Consider the following 12,413-nt stretch of genomic DNA (forward strand, 5'->3'; position numbering starts at 1 on the left):
AAATACTGCTCCTTTGGGATCTGATTATTTAACATTTTTGTCTCTTTATTGGCTTTCAGTACAGTATTCTGGAAAAAAATGTTCCTTCCAGATACATTCTTTTTGTGGTCCAAGTGTTTTTGGTGGTTGACATTCATTTCTCTCAGAAACTTGCTTTTATTTAAATCTGCTCTTGTTTATGCTTCAGAAATACTGTAAAAAGAGGATATAATTCAAACCACTACAATTTTGTATGGATAGGAAAAGAGCAGTGAGTCTTGCCTAGTATCGATGATTGAACTCCAAAGAACACAGGTTCAAAGGGAACTCTTGGCTCTTTCATTCTGGATTATTAGAATTTAGACACTTGGCAAAAATGGTTATTTGTATCATGCAATTTATGCTTCAGGACTGGTAACTTTTTGAAAAGTTTCTCTGGATGTCACAGTAGTTACCAACTGCAAGATGACATGGCCAGTACTTTGGTTGAGGAAATAAGTATGCAGGAAGAACAAATATTAAAACTACAAAAAGTCAGGATCTAATTCAATTTACTTCATTTTTAAGAAATTCATATAAAAAAATCAGGATTTCTTTATACTTTGCTTTATATTTCTGCACATTTTTAACACTCCAACCACTTTTATAACTGCAAATACATTTACCTCAGAATAACCTGAAAACTATTTAAAAATAATAATAATAAGAATAAAATAGTTCAGTGTAAGCTTATACTGTGGCATAACTGTTTCGGAACAATTCATGCATACCATTCAGAGGAAAGAAAATATTACCTTCAGCCACTCCCTCCAAATAAGAGAGATACAACAGAGAAAGCATTTTTTTCTTGATTCATAAGGCCTGCTTTGACTTTACCCAAGATCTGCTATGTAACTCTTCTACACCAGTAACTATTGCTCCTCAAATCTTTGCTAAATTAAAACCTCAAGGAATATAAATAAATAAAGCTCAGGTTTTCTGAGAGATTAACTATTACAGCAGTGACACAGTATGAGACTGACTCTGCCTAGAATGAGACTTAGGTTTAATACACAAAACCCCACAGGAAATATCTCGCCTGCCTGCACCCCAGCACTGACTAACTTGCAGGTGCCGAAATGCATTCAGCTCTCCACATGCAACTCAAAAGTTTCTGTGGGCTTCGTTTATTTGTTTCTCCCTGCATTGCCCCTTCTAGGGAAATGGGTGTCACCTGCAGCTCTCTTGCTCATTTAGGCAGAAATGGATACAATCTGTGCAACTCTCCTGGGGAAATGGGGAAAATCAGACAGACAGATGGATAGATAGACGCTCACTGATTTCACCTGAAACCATGGTATGCTTTTAGCGCTGCCTGGCTTTGGCTCTATAGTCCAGCGTGTACAGCTTTCACCCAGAAAAGAAAAGAAAACCAGAATCAAGGCTCTCTGGAGCCTGGAGGATATCAAATCCACCTCTTTTATGCAGCAGAAGCACCCTGGCCACTAGGCCATGCAGTACACTGGAGAAAAATACTCTCGTCCTGAAATTGAGCACCAGAAACAAAGTCAAGGAGCAAAACAAAAATAAGTAAGAAGAAGGACTTAGGATATTTAGTAGGGGAGAAGAGAGAGACAAAATCTAGAATATGCCCAAAGTGCAACTTCATAGTTTCAGATCATCTCACTCAGTTACATCCTTTCTCAAACAGAAGGTAACGATGGCAAAAGGTGCTGGCTTAATACCTTTACAGACATAGCTGAATTTGTTCTTATTCCTTCTGCAGTGCCCAGTATCATGGAATTTAAAATATTCAGATGGGCATTAAGATTTTATATAAATGAAGAAAAAACAGTATGTCATTCTTCATCCCCCATCTCCCCTGGCTCCTGAAAAGCTAAAATGGGTGCATCACTGGCATTTTAGTTAGGTCTCAATTATACAAAAAGTGGTGTTCATATTTACTGCAGTGTGACGACACAGTGAAAAGCACGGCTTGTCACATGATTTTACTGGCAAACTGGACCTATTAGTGGTTTTGTGATCGGGACAAGGACCAATTAATTGGTCAAATTATTGCAAACTGGTAATGACTTCAGGTCCCTACAGACACATTGGCCTAATTTAAATTACCAGGCCCAATAACTTGTTACATCCATCTTTCCCTGCACCGGAAGGGGATTAGCTCAGATCTCTACAGCCCCGTAGGTGTCACTCAGCAGAGCTCCCCTGCCTCCACGCTGCCCAGTAGCACCACAAACGCACCGGGACAGACTGTGCTTCCGCCCCACCTCCAGCGCTGGCTTCCCGCGGAGCTACTGCCGAGCATCTTGCACGCTTTCACAGGCCACAGCCAAAGGCCACTGAAATCAGTGGAAGTTTCCCACTGATTTTTAGCACTGCCAGTCTGTTGAAAGCAATTTTTAAAATTTTGTCAGTAGCGATTATAAGCACTGAAATGATGCTATACTGAACATTTTGGATCACTTTTAAAAACAAACGTTAACTGTTAAGAAAGGTCATAGGTACACCCCCTGTATTTAGGAGAACAGTCTCCTACAACAAAACACCTTTTCATTGCATAAGCCATGGAAGGAGATATACCTCAGCAACTAAGACCCTAAATACTGCTCTTCTAAGCATATGGCTGCCAAGTCTCACTTTTATTATTAGTCTCCATTTGAGGTTTCTCTTACAGTCCCACCTCCCTGAGTCATATGACACGCATGGACCTCCAATTAAAAAAGAAGTATTTTGCGCACATTTTTGGGAATATGCCTGCAATTTAAACAAACACCCCCAAAAGTTTTTAAAAGTCTCTAGAAGTTGTGTTTTAAAAAAGAAAAGCCTAAAAAAACATGGGGTTTTCGAATGTCTGCTGTTGGCAGTATTGCAGAGAGCCTTGCAAGAAATTCTTGCCTTTTTTATACACTGTAGCTATTCTAGTCAGGTTCTCGTAATATTTTTTAGTCAGGTTTACTTGGAATTTAACCAGATTCTACATTTAAAAGGAATAATACGCCCATTGGGATTTTCCAGTATCAAAACATTTCAGATGTCAAAATTCAGTATAATAAACATGGCTTACATAAGAAAAACATATTTATTTCCATTTTTAAAAGCAGATCATTTATTCAAGTGTCCCAGGTGCCTTGAGCATACATTAAAAATATTAATAACAAACTTAAACATGTAGATGCAAACCCAGTCATTTTGCAATTGTAAAAGGGGAAATAAGTCCATTCAGACCTACAATTTGAAAAAAAAAATCAAATTAATCAAATTATAATGTAATCATCCCTGCGTTTCCCCAAATCATTGGAAGAGAGGGGGGACTTTCTAAATTAAACAAAGTCACATTCAGTATAGAAATAATCCAGTGGCAGCAATAAATAATTAAGTGGCAGTATAAATAAATTAAGGAAGTCCTAGTTTTAGATACTAGCATGGTGATATTTACTGTCATGTTATGTAAATTAGGTATGGGGTCTAACACTGTATGTGAACTGCAAAAAAGCCTGCAGCCTGGAAATACTAATAAAAAGGAGGCAAGTATTGCATATAGTAATCCTACTTGACTCTTGTAGAGTATGTGTGAGGGTTATTTGAAGGTGTTTATAAAGTATATTAAATATGAATGCCTGATTCAAGAATGAAGAAATTTAAATGTAATAAATTAATACTGTACCAGATTCTTGGGTATACAATACAGTTTCCAAAAAATCCAGTTCAGCTGACAAAAGTGACACAGGCAATTAAAAACCAATGGCTAGATAATCTTGCCTACAGAAATAATCCGTATAATCTATATGCATGTAGATAATCTAAATACACATACATAATCTAAAACTAAAATTTTTATCAACTTGACACTAATAGAGAACCACTCTCTGAAGATTTTGGACTTGTTGCAAGATCAATAAAATAAAATGGTTGCAAAATGAGGTTTGTAGCGTTCTGCCAGCTTGGACTGAGGAAACAATTTCAAGGGGAAATCTAACTGTTTGAAAACTCAGCATTGTTCCAGCTTAAAAAGACAGAATAGATAAATTTCACTGTGTTCTGTTAACATACTCATGCAGTTCCTATCTTCAGGCCATCTTCAGTTTATCCTATGCTTCATTAATACAATTTGTTTTATTAGATCTGAGGAACAGAATGTGTCATAATGGCAATTCCAATTTAAAAATGTGTAAGCTAACTTTGCGCTTGCAATAAGATTTAAGACGCAGAAGCAATGGAAAGCTTTTAAATCAGAAACAACGGGACACAAAGAATTTTTCTAGTTCTAGAAAATTGCTTCCTTCGTAGTGTTATATTCTATAGAAGACTGCTTGTTCCTAGGAGGAGGATAAATGGCTAAGAAATGGATGAAAGTGTTCCCGTACTGACCCACTCACACTGCAGATTCCAGATGCTCAACATTCTTGACATCAGAATGGAAAAATTTACTGTTAGTCTAGAGAAATTTAATATCACCATTCTTGTCATATCCTTCATAGCTTCATTATTAGGACAAGTCTGTGGAAGCTATAAACTAGTGCTAAATGATAAAAAAACATGGTCTCTGCGTTCCATCACTCTTACATATGACAAGAAAACACCAACTTCGTTTCGGTTAGCATAAGGGAAAAACTGGACACAAATGGATGTGCATTTGCTTTCATATGTTAATTAATTTCCTGAATTAGCATTCTGAATAATGATGCCAGACTTCAAATCAAAAATTTTTACTGTAACTGAGGGGTAATAAACACTAAAGAACATATATCTAAGCCCAGAACAATACTGTAAAATTTTATTGTATTAATAAAATGGGACACACCAACCTTTAAATTTTCCACTTTGTCAAAGGTAAAATAATCAGCACCATTTGCTGCCATTTATAACAAGCTTACATTTTTTCACATTTAAACTGTATTTTACAGTTCTATAAAGGATTGGACAACACTTTCGTCACACAAAATCAAATAGCATTGCAATACAAACACTCATTCTGACAACATTGCTGCTGTATAATAAAATCAAAGTCATGAAAACTGAATATCTGAGAATTATTTCATTAAAAAGTTTAATTTTGAAACAGTATTCATGCACAGGTTCAAATAAAAACATACATGGTACACATACTACACTGTCCTATCAGACCCCAGTAGTAAAAAGACAACTATATGTTCAATTTTATGTACCACAAATAGTTTTTTATGTTCTGTGAGTAATTCCACCAAATATATAGGCTTCCTGACACTGAAAAAAGTTAGACTTAATTTTTTTGCAGAATCAGAGTCAGAGTGATTAACTCATTCCATCACGTACATTCTTAAAATGCTTGTAGTTTTGTGTTCAAAAAAAGAAAAAAATCAACTTAATTTTAAAAGGTACAGAATACTGAGTAACTAGATAATCATGACATGGAGGGGATTAGCATCTCTGAAAAAAATACCTACTTTGTTTTATTTACTAATTCACAAAAAAAAATAAATGCTGAATTCCTTGTGGACAGCACATCAATTAGAATATCATTGTTCTATTTTTTCCCGATGAAAACAAGAATTTTGGCATAAGGATTCTCAAAGAACAAGATTACATACTTACTAAGTGCAATACAGTATTTTAACTTAACATTTGTACCTAATTTGTATTCTTCCAAACTACAGTAATTTGTTAACTCACCTTAAAACAACGTTATGACAGAAAATGTTGAAAGTGAGCAATCATTTAAGCCCACCACTTTAAAAAATATTATTTCCTTCAAAATGGAAAAGTCTTCAGTTTTGGAACTTGGCTACAGGAGCTAAAGAATCTGCAGTTGTTTGAAACAGTTATTGGTCTTTTAGGATTTGTCTCAACATGTGTATTTCAGATTTAGCATACCGCATACTGTTACATTCTGATTTGAGTTAAACAGTTGATTCCTATTTGCATTCATACTGTGGAGGACAGAATGCTGCAGAGTTCTTACTTGTATTCAGCTCATCAAAGCTGTTTCAAAATTGAAAACCCTCATAATGTAGTAGCTACGGGGATACTTTGAAAATTCATAAAATGTACTTTCATGAGTACTTAAAAGCATTCCTATTTTCTACAAGAATAACACAAACTTAAAAGCACTGATTTCAAGTGACCTATCAAACACAAATTAATAAGAAGCTTGTGGAGAGCTCATACAAAAATCTCACGTGTATATTTTCAGAAACCCGTGGTTCCTCCAAAGAAGTTTGCATACTATGACACCTTGAATACCCTTGACTAATCGACTGGTCATGTGTATAGACATCAGCTTGATGAGTCATTCATCAGGTATTTACATCTAGATCTTCATCAGCATTAGAGAAGGCAATGGCAAATATCTGGCATGCAGTCAGGAAAGAATTCATTCCAGCATTAGGATGTCTGAAAGAGAGGCACTGGGCATGGTCCGCGGGTTTAACTCTTTATTCATAGTCTACAAGGTTAAGTGAGAGACTTGGCACTGGGGAACAGTGGCAAGGAATACTAAATGTGCCATTCTACATCTGCAAAAGGAGGACACAATATCACATTAAGAGACTGAAGAAAGACTTCCAGCAACAGAAGCCAAGACTATTTTTATCTCAATTGTGGCTAAAGCTACTGGAAACTCCAATTGATTACCATGAACCTCCAGCTTTCATATTGTGTCTCTCAAGAGTGGAAGAAAGAGTCCTGTAATCCATATGATTTCATGCATTAGACAAGGCAGTGCTGATGCCCAAAACCATACTTTAGTCAGTAGATCCCTTCCGTATATCCTTTCTCTGTATGTCTGAGTTTAAAGTTTAACACTTAAAACAAGTTATGCCATCACATCAGCTAGTGATATATGCACACACACATTTGATACAAATTTCATGGAGTTATACAGGAATATACAAGTTTAAGTTAAAGAGTCAAGTACATCATGTCTGTTATCTCAAAGTTAGTTTAGAAAATATTACTATTTGAGTGGCCAAACTTCATATTTTATCTCTAAAATCCAGATCCTTAGGGGATTTTTAAAACAGATTTCTTACTGTGACAGCAAAAACATATTTGAACCCTCTCTGTTCCATAACAAGCAACTAAAAGTTAGCAGGGAAGCTTCTTACTGCCTCAAAGTAGTCCTAAACTTCCTTCAGATTAACAGCTTTAGTTGTATTAAAATAGCCAACACTTGACCTGATGCTGGGCTGAGAAGCCACAGAACCTTTCATCTGACAGTAAATGTATACAACATGCTCTCCTAGCTGATCCGCATTCTGGCATAGTTACACTTGTGCATTACAGCATCATCGTCTGCTCCTGTCAGAGGACATCTGGCATAACTAGGAATTGTCAGCCATTTGTGTAATCACGGCTTTTGGTCCAACAAAAGTAGCTGTACATTAAACCTTTGGTTAGAAAACAATATAAGCTGCCATACTTTCAAATTTACCGCAAAACTTTAAAGATCTCATTGCTCACAAAAAAAAAAAAGAAATAGAGTAAAAATTGTTCCTGCTGTCAGACATTTGAATTTAAAGTTTAATTTGTTTCCAAGAACTGTAACAGTTTTAAAGAGTTTACCACCAGTAAATATAACTGCACATATTTTCTGATTCCATGCTGCTGAATCAGTCTAGCATAATATAAAGTATTAACCCAAAACAGAACAGTCCAGAGAAATTTCACCCTACTTTGAACACATATTCCAGCAGTCACTATAAATATGTTGATACCAAAATAAATATCCTTTCCCCAACACCAGCAAGCTGTATTTTTAAAAATTAAATCTGATAGCAATTAAAGCTAGCCATACACCTCATAGTTTCCCACATCTTTCATATTAATATTAGCCTACAAGCCATTTAATGCCTCTGGCAGCTGGAGATGGGGAGAATTCCAGAACGCGCGGTGAAATATTGGCTCTATTTATTAATTCAGTGTAAGTTTTGCCTCAACTAGCATATCGGTTTTCATGACAATCTGGCCATATCAGGGCATTTGGACATGGTGAGAAATTTAAGTAGCCTCGCAATCATGGTGCAGCCAAAGACATTTACATATATTACACTTGCTGTGGCACACCTATGCATAAGTCATAAGTGACAGTTTCTAATAGGCAAGTGGATGCTTTGCAAGTGGAGGCTTTGCTGCTCTGCCTGCTCGGTGGCTGTCAGCGGCGAAGCTGGGGCAGCTCGGAGCAGGATCGCACTGCCGGTGAGCCGCTGCCCTGGCAGCCCGCTGCCAGAGAGCTGCTCGCAGAGAGCCTTCCCTCCGCCTGCCCTTACGGCCCCTTTCTCTCCATGTCACAAGAGGGAACCTAGATCTTTGGCCACTATTTTATTTTATTTTATTTTAAGCAGTCTGTAAAAACAGATTTCTATCTCCCTCCTCCTTCTGAAAAAAAGTTGCTTTAAAAGGCTAAAATCTTTAGCCACCTCAGTTTAATCTGTCCTTGTGCCCCTACAAATTCTCATGTTCCCCTCTCAGCTCTACCAGCTACTTAGCCTTCTCTTCAAGCTGTTGTTTCTTTTTTTCTCTCCACCTTTTTATCCTTCTTGTTATCAAGCATTTTTAGAAAAGATGATTATGTGAAAAGTGGCAAAATGATTAAAATGAACAAGTAGTTAATAAAGGGAGCACATTCGTATAAAAACACTACAAGAGGGGATAACATCTTTCAGTGTTCAGGGACTGCAAAGCCACCTTTCAGCTTTGCCTTGTCTGCAGGTCTCCCACTCCACTGGGAAATAATCCAGTGTTTATTATTTATAGGGTGATCCTATCAGCACAATAGTTTAGCAAAATATTTCTACAAGTATTCAGGACGGCCACATTAACAGCATGCAGCTTTATAGGACTGGTAATTCTAAAAGCACTATAGAATATGTTATTACAAACATAGTTTGGAAAAAATAGCCAACATTTAAAACAGATTTCATAGCTTATTTTGTATTATTACAAAACAGAGAAGAAAATACCAAAAATATGAGTATTTTAAAGGCCATATGAATGTACAATTTGGTTATTAAAAAATGTGATTTCTCATTTTAAAAAAACTAACCTTGTGTATTCAATTTTATATGCTTGTAGTACTGAAAAACAAAATCCATTATCTGATACAGCATTAGTTCCTACATGTACTGATGAAGGAGCTAATGTCAGCCTTGCACATTTTTACTTTTTATAATTTAAAATATTCAAATTCAAGCACTGTTTCTGACTTTCATTATATTTGAGCAATCTCACATGGTTTCAGTCGAGGGCCAGAATTGGCCAATAAATATGGTTTTCCTGCTGACAGTACATGAACCTAAAACACAAAGTCTGCTTTGCACATCCCTGTCATTTCTTAGGACAAACAGAAAAGCATTTTTAAACTCATCAACTGAGCAAACTCAATAGAGTCTCGAGAGGGAAGAAATCTGTAACAATTTTACGATGTTTTTCATGCTAAAACAACACTTCACAAAGCATAATGATGTCACCTTGGCTCCAGCAAAGTCAGCAATCAAACTGTGAAGCCAGGATTGCAAACTTAAATCTTCCTAAATATATCAGATACGAGAACGCTAGATGTCACAGACTTGCTTTACCATTGCTTTACGGCAAAAGTGCAGGTTTTCTTTCTCAGTGTTTAAACTCTAGCCGCTGGGCTCGCACGTGGAGTCCAAGCACACTTTTGCAACACACAGAGAAAATATTTCAAGCTCCCGACCCAGCCTCGGGCGGGAGCTCAGGCTGCCATTCAAGATGGCTGTTTTAAGACAACTTCGACCTGACACCGAGGGGTTTATAAATCTTACGGGAGGAGTAAGACACATGTACGCATTATCAGCAACAAGTATATTTTATATATTTTACACACACATATATATATTTACACACATACACATGCCTGTTATTCATATAAAAGAGCTAAATGAAAAACATTCTTAAGATTTTCAGATGGAAACAAGTTGCACAATTCTGTTTTAAAAGGCATCTGAATAAAAGTTAAATGCAGAATGATATTGAAAATTTGGCTTAGTCAGTAATGTGAAATTTTCAAGAGGAACACCCTAATGTTATCACAGAACCTGAGGGACATGAAACACGTTTCTATATGGCTAATGGAGGGCACTAAGAGTAGAAGAGACATTAAGCATATACGTGCTTGAGCCTTTCACCTTTGGCTTAGCACTAAGATGACAGATCAGGCTAATAATGTATAAGATTAATTTCCAAGTGACTTGATGAATCCAAATTAATTAAAACAACTGTTTTAAACAAAAGACTACAAATAGTGTATCCATGCCTTTGATTTATCATAGTATAAACTCTGGCAAATGCCTCCCAAAACAGATTAAACAGGTCAGAAGAATATACAGGTTAAGATGGTGAATAACAAAAGGATGTACAAATATATAAAGGAAGCAGTTGAAAGGACATGATGACAGTCCTAAAGTCTGTTGACAAGATAAAATCAGGCAAAATTTACAGGAGAAGGTTGACATTTAGTGTGACCACATGTGGCCCATGGAGAACAGTATCCTGCTTTTGACAGTGGTCTGATGGCTAAGAATATTAAAAAAATTCATCAATGCTTCCATAATACTGTCCTAGTTTCCAAAAGTCCATGACTTGGGAACTTTCTGCTATTCACAGATGATGCATTTGTATTTACTAGTCCTCAAAGAATTTTTCTTCAATGAATTTTTTCAGTCATTTTTAAAATCCAGGTTTCCTTTTACTTCATCAGGATATAACAGATAGAAAAATAAGTTAGCTTGGCGTTCCGTTTGAACATTTTATTAAAACAGAGTCTTAGCAGACAGACTAAATGAGATTGCCTTCCCTGCCCTAAAGGTAAATTTTTGTTAGGTCCCCACCAAGCAATCTGCTAACTCCACAGCCCTGCAGGAGGAATCCTCTCATGACTTAGCCAGTTCCAGTTCATTACACTGCACAACACCCACAGCACCTGCTTTTGCAGGCAGGACGGAAGAGAAAGAGGAAAGATGGTCTGTCCACCAGAGAACAACAGAGGTAAGAAAATCCAATTTTTTGTTTGCTTTTTTTTAAATCTAAGAGTGGGAGTAATAGCAGAAAAATAGGGCTCTAAGGTAGTTCTGGCAGCAGATTAGAAATCATCTGTATTATAACCAGGACAGAGACCACCATTTGATGTAATCATTCAAAAATACTTAAATACCTATCACCCCCTTCAGAAGGTGGGGTACAGAACTAGGAAGGAAAGCAAGAAGTCTCTTTTCCTTCCAAATCCAAGTTTCTGCTGAAAGAAACAATATACACTTTGCAGTGCAAAGCAAATTGGCTTTAATAAACAGTCGACACTAGTTAAGTAACAAGATATGAATGGTGCATGTCATATCTTACTATAGATTTCCTAGGACTGTAGGGATAGTTGAGCTTTATCATGCACCATAATTATTAAATGAGTATTTCGAGTATCACATGCATTAAATAATGCAATATGTTTTTAGAGACACAACACACTCGATTTTAAACTTAAGATATTTTTTCAATGTCTTCAAGCCATTTTCTTTCTTTATTTGGAGATTGTATGCCCATTACTATTACGTATGAGCATATTAACAGTCTTTAATAAAACAAGCAATGTTGTCTGCATCAGGCACCAATCATCACACATCATCCTATTATCCATCTTAACAAGTTCTTGGGACTTTTGAAATGTCAGAAAGCATTTGGCCAACTAGTATTAAAAAAGTTTTAAGCAGGCTTTTGGAAGGACACAAAAGGTTCTGTGATGAAGGAAGCAAAGGTCCACAGTGGAAGATCATCCCAGGATAGACATGGACAAATCTTCCAAAATTCAGCGTAAGTGTACTAAACAGCTTCAACCACCACAGAAATAAAGCATTTATTTGCATAGGAGAAGGGGAAAAAGAAAGGGAGATAGGTCAAGGTAGGGTTTTGGGGAGATAGTAAAGTCAAATCCCTTAAACACAGTAAGAGGGAGAGAGAAAAAAAGCAAATACCTGCCCCAATACTGAAAAAAACCCTAAAGATTCATCTTTTCATCTAGAAAAATTTTGTGTGGACCTCAGGTATGGAAACAAAATCACTGCACTATGCAGTCCATTTAAAACAATAACCAAATGCTATTCCTTACATACATTTTTTTTCGTATTCCTGACTTGAAATCTCCCTCTTCCTTTTCATAAACTTGCTGTTATTTACTGTGCATAAAACTATGTGATCTAGAATAACAAGTGCAGGGGTAGAAAGCAGTGATCTTGGTATTGTAATCTGAGCTGGAACACTTGTTTACTATATGTGCTCGAGCAAAAATACTAACTTTAGTTGTCCCTCCTCTAAAACAGGGACAAAAATATCATCACACAGAGAGGCTGTATACATAACAGCAAAATGAAATTAAACCTTTGAATATAGCTTAACATTGCTACAAAAAAAGGTTAAATCTTTGGAAAGCTACATAAAATGTTTATATC

The 12,413-nt window shown here is 36.3% G+C and overlaps 1 protein-coding gene across 7 annotated transcripts in view; it reads right to left on the reverse strand.

Moving 5' to 3' along the window:
* Positions 1–12,413, reverse strand: part of MPP7 (MAGUK p55 scaffold protein 7) — a 181,159-nt gene that overhangs the window by 119,373 nt on the left and 49,373 nt on the right. The window lies entirely within an intron of this gene.

Source organism: Apteryx mantelli, chromosome 2 (genome assembly GCF_036417845.1).
Source record: "Apteryx mantelli isolate bAptMan1 chromosome 2, bAptMan1.hap1, whole genome shotgun sequence".
Taxonomy (NCBI): domain Eukaryota; kingdom Metazoa; phylum Chordata; class Aves; order Apterygiformes; family Apterygidae; genus Apteryx; species Apteryx mantelli.